Consider the following 9,278-nt stretch of genomic DNA (forward strand, 5'->3'; position numbering starts at 1 on the left):
CAGAACATCATAAGCAACTAGAACATCTAAAGCAATCGAAACATTAGAAACAATTGGAATATCAGTAGCATTTGGAACAAAAAAAAAACGACATTGGTATTCTTTACATCATCAATAAGGTCTACTATGGCATCATCAAGAGGACAATCAGTAACATGAGAAACTAATCCATCATGCTCTATATATGCACTCCCTCGTCCTCGACATCGTACTTGACCTTAGCCTCTATGAGGTGTTATTGGAGTTAAAATAGATAAGGATGATATCATGATCGATGTTGATTGTTGATGATATGTTGTTGGGGTGCTATAAGGCTGAACAGGTGTCTAACATGATGTGGATGGTCGATTCTCTATAGGAATCTACTCCTCACTAATAGGTGCTATAGGAGTCTAAGAGTGTTGATGCTGCTCCATAACATGTCCTCTACACCTCCCTCTCTTCCCTTCTCTCCTACCTCATCGTGAAGATAAGTGTGAGATTGTGGTAAGTAGACTAATATGTTACCGACTCATCTCATCCATTGTTTGCAAGGTCTTAGAAGATAATGAACGTATATCTTTCTTTATTGTTGGTGGAGTATTTGGCCTTGACAACTCATTTATTCGTTCAAAGTATAAAATGTTACTTACAATGGAAGGAAAACCAAAAGAAAATGAATGAAAAAGTAATATTCTTGAAATTACCATAAGCTCATAGAATGATCTCTCCTTAGTGATAAATTGACATGTGGTTGAATGATACCATTGCATATAAGGATCATAATATGAAATATCCTTAGATACTAACTCACTACTAACTACATGATCACAATAGTGGCTTCATCTCTCTATGTACTCTTGATGCTCAACCCTCCAATCAAAATCATGTTGACCTTTACGTCAATGCTATGTAGTTTAATGCTAGTATCACATGACTCTACTATATGTTGACTCATTCCAAATTGGCGTAGAACCTTGTCTCGCCTATGCCACTCAACAATATGGAAACAAATAAGTGGTGACACAGTACGCCAAATGTCATCTCCAACATTACAATAGTTTGGCAATGTAGATATAATATCAGACGTATAAGGCTGCCATATAATGTGACTTGACCTTTGTATATCAAAGGTAAATCTATATTAGCCAAGGACATGCATGGATGCCTCTATGATAGAGAAAACATCTTTCCACCTAATATAAAGTAATAACATGTTAGTTGAGAACAAATGTAAGTGAAGTTCTCAATGAAAGTTTTACAAGTTCTCAATCAATTCTTGTATATACCATGTACCCAATGGAGGTGGTGGGAATGGAATGCATCATCACCAATGATATTATGTGGAAATACCTCCAATCTTTAAGGGGCAATACATGGAAATCTCTCTCATGCCCATAGTTGTAATAATATAAGTAGGCCAGCTATATCACATGTCTAAACATGGGATGCTCGACATATCTCCCTATAGAGCCAAGCTAAGTAAGCACTACCACATTTATACCCATCAACAACCCTAAAATCTAATAGCAATGGAAGAAGCATGAGATGCACAAAACAATCAGACTTGTTTGCAAATAAACTTCTTCCAATAAGTTGCAAGATATATGCTCTAGCATAACGTTGAATAGCAACGTCACCAACATCAAGGGATAGAGTGGGAAATTTCATTGCTAACCATGTCATATTAAGTGGTGATCCATCCAAGCCATTTTCCTCAGGTGTGTGTCCTAACAAAGACTCACATAGCTCAGGCCACTCTTATGACATCAAATCAATAAGGGCAAGTCCATCAACTGGTAGTCCGAGGATAATAATGACATCTTGTAGAGTAATCATCATCTCTCTATGTGGCATGTGGAATGTATGTGTCTCAGGGTGCCATCTCTCAACCAAGGCAATGACCAAGTGCCAATCTAATGTAACAAACCCATGTCGCTCTATGCCATAAAAGCCCGCTTGCTGCAAATATGGAATAATTCTTCGATCTAGTGACATTATACAATGAAATATAGCCTCATGTCATCTACAATGAAGAATTTGTGGCCTGGCTACCTCTATATCCCATAAAATGCGTGATTGATGTACATGCTGTGAAGACAACATTGATGAATCATAAGATTGAGGATCCATGAGACCTGTAAAACAAGGTTTCTTATTATATGTTTTTCGATATTTTAAAAGTTCATACATCATTAAGAGTTCACATTGGTAAGAGTTCATACAGTATCAAAAGTTCATACATCATTAAGAGTTACATTGGTAAGAGTTCATGCATTACCAAAAGTTCATACATCACCAAAAGTTCATGCATCACCAAAAGTTCGTACATAATTACTTATTTCAAAAGTAATTCAAAAGGGATGTTAGAGGATTGTCCTTGATCTTTGCTAGGACACTTGCGTCGATTAAGACCCTTTTTCTTGCATGTTCCACATTTGACCTTTACACTAGGTTCTTTCCAATCCATCTTATTTCGTATGCGTGATGATCTAGGTCACCCTTGTTCTCGTGGCATTGTTGGATTAGGATGCAAAATTGGGAAATCTGGTTGAGGCCAATAGTCTTCATGTGGTATTGGACTAAATTTTGGGGCATAACAATCTACATATTTTTCCATCCTATAATAGGAATCCACAAAGTGCCTATGGACCCACGTTTTTCACATGTGTCTCCACTCAATGGCGAAACTCGCTTTTATTTTAATGGTGAAAAATTAGTTTTGAAAAAGTTGGAGTCACCACTTATTTTATTTTATTTTAAAAAGGAAAATAAAATAAGAAAGAAAACCCTAAAAAAGTGACCCCATAGTTTTGGAAAAACGTGTCTTTGAAAACCCAAGTCTAGGTCCAAGGATCAAGTTACTTATTAGGAAGGTACCTCAAATAGGTAACACCCCTTTAAGCCCTAAAGAGGTCTCTACTAGCTAAGTCGAGAGAGAAATGACAATTAATAAATTGATTGAAGGTACTTAGGTATGCTAAGGTGATTTCAAAACTAGCATTCCAAAAAAGAAATCAAATCACAATCGCAAAGAAAAGTTAGGATGTGTACTTGGACTATTTCTCAAGCGCAATCATAAGATATTAAAGTTAACATAGAAATATAGCATACGACATGTATTTTATCATAGCAAATCAAATAGACATCTAGGCACCCAATGATGGAATCAAACATGGATATGGCTCACAACAACATGCATGTTCATAAAATTTTGGAAAGTAGGTAATAGAGAGCATACCTAGATAGCATGCGTAATTTATAAGGTTCTTCAAAAAATGCTAGAGTGGTTAAGACAAGCATAAATTATATAACATCTTCATTATGTCTAATATATAATACCAAAACCATAATTGAGCCAAGATAAGTCAAATGACTCCAAAAATAAATAACAAATTCAAGCCAAGTACAAGATCATCAATATGCAATTAGAAAATGGAGCATCATAAAAAAAATTCCAAAAAAAAATCTTGCAGTGGAATTTAATTACAAAAATTTTTAGGAAACAACTCCTACACAATTACAACAACATACCAAAAACCAAACACTCATTCAAATGATAGATTGCAGCAAAGACACCCAAAAGTTCTAGAAAGTCTAGATTAGGTTAAAAAAAAAAAGTGGCATGCATAAACGTTTTTTTTTTTAAATAATAAGATATCACATAAAATCATACAAAAAAATCACACTCATCGTTCAAAGTGTCTATATGAAAAAAAAAAAAAAAAAATCTAGGTCAGGTAGTACTCAAAAATATTTTAAAAACACTCAAACTAATAAGATGTCCAGAATCCATCATGTACAGTAGGTACAATTTTGAAAAATCATATCTTCCTCAAAAAAGCATATTTTTTAGTATTTTATGTATCAAATTTCAATTTCAAGAAGTCAAGAATTTGGAAAAAATATTCATGTAAGTTAAAAATATCATAAAGATATTTAATTTTTTAAAGTTCTCTCGAGTATGCAGAAATACGTCTAAACAGAAAAAGCTAAAAGTGATGATCATAACTTGACTTTAAGAAATGATTTATGACTCAAATAACATTCTAGAATCAAGTTCAAGAAATAAGGAAAAACATACAAGTTTTGAAAAAAACTTTAAAAAATTTTGAAGTTGTTGAAATGAATTTTAAAATCTAAAGGGTTAGTGGTTGAGTGAAAACTGACAACAAGAAAGAGTTTTGAAAAAAATTCTTATGTAAGGTTCCATCAAGTTTTTGTTCATGCAATGTAAACAAATTCTCCACTGCTATGCCCCTCTACGTATCTGAACCTATGCATTTATGCATTTTGGAAATTTAATCAATGGTCGTGCATGGCCTATGCGAAAAGGCACGTGGTAAGGGAGTGGATAGGTGCAGAAAGTGAATTCTGGATATGGCCTTCAAGTAAATGCACGAAGATCAAATGGATACCAATATTCAAGCCCTTGCTTCATCTCGGGAGAAAGGATATCTGACGAGATAGGATATGGTTCACCAAAAAAGAAGAAACCCTAAACTTTCCAGTGCATAACTTATATCCAAGTTGGCATCTTTCGCTTGCAAAACTGCAATTTTGGAATTACTATCAGCCCATTCTGCCATAAACTTCATAAGACTCCTTTTGTTTCTCAAACTTCGATATCTCTAATATGGATAATAGAGGAACTTCGGTCTAGGTCATCAATTTCCAGTTGTTGTACCACAACTAAAGCCTTGTTCTAAAGCAAAGTGAGTCACTCTAAACTCATTCCAGTCTACAATTATTTGATAGGGTTTCTGAGAGGTGGTGTCATTTGGCTTGTTATCTTTAGAAAATTCCTGACCTGGATCAACATTTAAAGAATAGAATAACTCTATAATAGATGAAACTGAACCCAAAATAAAACCTAAGAAAATTATAATTTCCAATCTAAACCCAAATGATCTTCGAGTTCATTGAAAACGGGGATTAGCTTACATGCTTGGTGCCAATGATTTTTCGGAAATGACAAGGACAATAAGACAAATGGGGCATGAACCATGTTTAGATTCTGGAGGACTTCTCCACATCATCATGGGACCATCTTAGCCCTCAAATTCTTGCTTATGCTAAAGGTGAGGGGCATCTACTAGGCATTATTCAATAACAATTTAGCAAATGGGTGACCCACCGAAATATGACACTATCAAGTAGGCACTGTAGACCGTTCTCAATGTGGAGCTACCACATCTAAAATATGGTCCTGACTGCAACTATCCAACACGTTACTAGAGACGTGGGGTGGTGACTAGATCAAATAACAACAATCCAAATTTGAATCCTTCCACATTACATGCCGAAGTAAGATTAACAACAGAAAGGTTGTCAACTCTAGTGGGATCATCATGATATCCATGAATACTAAAAGATTGGCAAACCGACATTGAAGTCAAGATCCTCATAATTCACATGACCAAACATGTTTACGAAGTTCACATTGTGGTCTTTAACAGCTTTAACCACACCGTCCTTGAGCCTATGTTTCTCACCTCCCTCAAATCAACGTTAAAGCTTTCTTTAAGGGCAACTATTTGATCTGATTCTTAGGCTAATCAAGTAATCTGCCATTGAAAAGTTTCTCATTTCCCGTCTTTAAATCTCATTTGTAAATTGACTTTAGAAAGTCTTCCGAAACATCTTCCTTTACAACCTTCCACTTGAGACCGCATATCAACCTCGCCAATTGCAAAGTAATGACTGGATACCCACATTCTTTCATCGGAATAAAAAAAAAAAAAAAAAAATTGTTCCACAACTCTTTATTCACAATCTGAATTTTGTTATGCTTAGCCTATGAGATTTCTGAAGAGGTAGTGTACGCTTCATTGACACTATTTGAGTGGCTTCTTAAGCTCTTTGTTGATTTTCAAGGTAAACATTGCTTGCCATTGTGGAAGTATCAGTTTTGGACGTAAGGACCCGTACTCTTGGTGCATTAATGCCAAGGTGTAGACCTTCCATTTTGTCCTCCTAGCACATGTCCTATTAGGTATTTGTTACGTATTTTACAACAATTACTTGGCGGCCCATCACTACTCACGTAGCCTATCTTTTCTAAGACACCTTAGGGACTTTGGTTGAGGGATTCATTTAACCCCATTGTGACTCTTAACAGCCCTAATTTAAACTTAGGGTCACTTAGGCACCCGAGGCCCATTCAGGCACCCTAGGCCCACTCAGGCACCCTAGGCCCACTCAAGCACCCTAGGCCCACTTAAGCACCCTAAGCCCACTTAAGCACCCTAGGTCCATTTAGGCACCTTAGGCATCCTAGGCTCATTTAGGCACCTTAGGCCCATTTAGGCACCTTAGGCCGACTTAGACACCTTAGGCCTACTTAGGCACCCTAGGCCTAGGTCCACTTAGGCACCTTAGACCCACTTAGGCACCCTAGATCCATTTAGATCTTTTTTTTTTGCATGGATGCATGGTTTGCATGGCAAGTAGGGTTGTATGGCTTGTATGACTAGCACTTGTTTTATTTTTATTTTATTTTATCTTATTTATTTATTTTTTATTATTATTTTATTTATTTTTATTTTTATTTTTATTTTTATTTTTATTTCTTAATCTTTTTATTATTATTTCATGCATTTAATAATTATATTTATTTTTATTTATTTATTTATTTATTTTCTTAATTAATAGAAAATTGCTTGAATTGCTTTGACTTTAAATATGCATGTGGTTGCATTATTAAATCATAGAATTACGTAATTTAGTCTTTTTTTTTTTATTTAGTCTTCTTTTGTTTTATTCTTTTATTTTATTTATCAATCTCACGATTTTCAGGAGTTTTTTTTTTTTTTTTTTTTTTTTTACTTTTTTAAGTTTATTTTATTTTGTTTTGCATGAGAAAGCGATTACATATTTGGGAATGGCAAATCAAGGTCATATATATTTTTTTTAAGGAAAAAGAAGGTCAATGGGCTATGTATTTTTTGGAATGAAAAATTAGGATGGGAAGAAGAGTGTCTTTTAAAGGCATCCATGGATTTGGAAGAGCTGGAGGAAATCTACAAGGAAGGTCCACATGCAACTACCATTGAAAAGTGATGCAGGGGACTTAAAAATGGACAACACGTATTCACCATGAGGGTAAAGGGTGATTTAGCAGCACGTGAAAGAGGGATCTCCAGCGTTCTGGTCAATGAATGAAGTTGGTTTTATGGAAAAATACAAGGGACAGTTGGGAGAACATCATGCACATGGATGAAGGAAATGGTGAGCGTGAAAAGAAGACTTACCATTCCAGGAGGGGGAGGAGAGCAAGACGATGATGAGCACATTAGTGGAGGATTTTTTTATTTGAGTGAGAGCTCAAAAATAGATTCAGAGACATCTTAGTGAGATTTTGAACATGATTATGGAGGAATTTTGGTTGATTTTTTAAAGAGATTCAGAAGAAAATTATGGACATGGAGATCACGTTTCCAGGTGGAGCTTTTAGAAGATGCACAGGCTAATTCGAGGACTCTTTGTGGGGGAGGAACACGCAAGCCAGATCGGAGCAACAGGCACAACTAGACTGAGAAGGAAAAGTGATACATCCGTGAAATAGGGTAGCCGCAAGCAAGGTTAGTGTTCTTTGACTTTGTTTTGTTGGATTTAAAATGCAAATGAATGTGAATATATGGTCAGTCCTGATGTGAATGATGCCATTGACATGTTTTATTTATTTGTTAAATGAAATGGAATGAAATCGTGGCCGGTTAAAATAGGATTTAATGTCTTCCAGTGAGTGTTTGTGGAGACATAAAGATTAGTGGAGGTGTGTTTGGATAGGATAAAAAAAAATAATGAGTGAGGTGCAATTGAGTGTGTTTGGTAGTTTGGGTGTTTCTTGAATAAAGAAAAGAAATGGAATGGAATGGGATGATGGCCAGCTGTAATGGGATTGTTAAAATAAAATAAAAAAAAGAAATTCCAATGAATGCGTGTAGGATATGTGAGTAGCATGTTGTTTGTTTTGTAAAAAGAAAATCTAATGGATTTATATGAGATATGTTAATGATTGTTTGAATAAAATATAAATCAAGTTAGGATTTTTAGTTGTTAGTTTTTGAATTTTTTTTTCTTTTTTATTTTATCTTAGTTATCATCATTATTATTGCTAATCTCATGTTAATTTTTGTAAGCATTTGTCTTGGATAGCTCGGGATGATAGTTTAAAAATTAAATGTTTTATTTGTTTTGGATAATTTTGTGATGTTTATGGAAAGTTAGAATATTTTGTAAGTTTTTAGTTTTCAATAATTTGGATATTAATGAAAAGTTATATTGTGCTTAATTTTTAGTTTTGGATAATTCTTGATGATAATGGAAAAGTTAGAATTTTTAAGTGCTTGGATAATTTTTTATGATAGCTTTGCTCAAATAAAAAAAAAAATCGTAATATTTAAATTATTTTAAACATTTTTTTCTTGGATTAAAATATAAAATAATTGTTTATCTTATTTATAAAATTGGTTATGTTTAAAAATAATAATAACAATAATTTCTTTGCTTTCTAAATAAAGAGTTGTGGAAATAATCCTTTTGTAAATAAAATGAAGTCTAAAAAAGAAAAATTTAAATTATAAAAGATATTTTTACATTTATAAAATATTTTTAAATGGTGGAATAATTTTTTTTATATGAGGTTTTATTATTATTGTTATTTTTTTATTTTTTATTTTTTTGGTATTTTCTTCCTAGGAAATTCTTTCCTTTATAAATGAAGTAGAATCATTCATGGTATTTTTTATATGAGGTTTTAACACTGTTTCATGTGGGAAACATGCTATTTTTTTATTTTTTTTTGTAAATAAATTTTTGAAAGCATTTTCTTTAAATGAAATCAAAGCATTTTTTATTTAAATTAATCAAAACCTTCTTTTATAAATAAAATTCATTAAAACTATGGAATTAATTATTATTATTATTTTATACTCATGAAATATGTCCTTTATAAAAGTGATAACATTTATTTTCTTGTGAATAAACTTTTTTTAAAAATATTTTATTTGCATGAAATTAAAAGCCTTTTTATTTAAGTAAATTAAAATTTCCTTTTATAAAATTCGTTAAAACTATGGAATCAATTATTTTTTATACTCATGAAATATTTCCTTTATAAAAGTGATAACGTTTATTTTCTTGTAAATAAACTTTTTTAAAAATATTTTCTTTGCATGAAATTAAAGCCTTTTTTATTTAAGTAAATTAAAACTTCCTTCTATAAAATTCATTAAAACTATGGAATCAATTATTTTTTATACTCATGAAATATTTCCTTTATAAAAGTGATGACA

This window comes from Vitis vinifera, chromosome 5 (genome assembly GCF_030704535.1).
Source record: "Vitis vinifera cultivar Pinot Noir 40024 chromosome 5, ASM3070453v1".
Lineage (NCBI taxonomy): Eukaryota > Viridiplantae > Streptophyta > Magnoliopsida > Vitales > Vitaceae > Vitis > Vitis vinifera.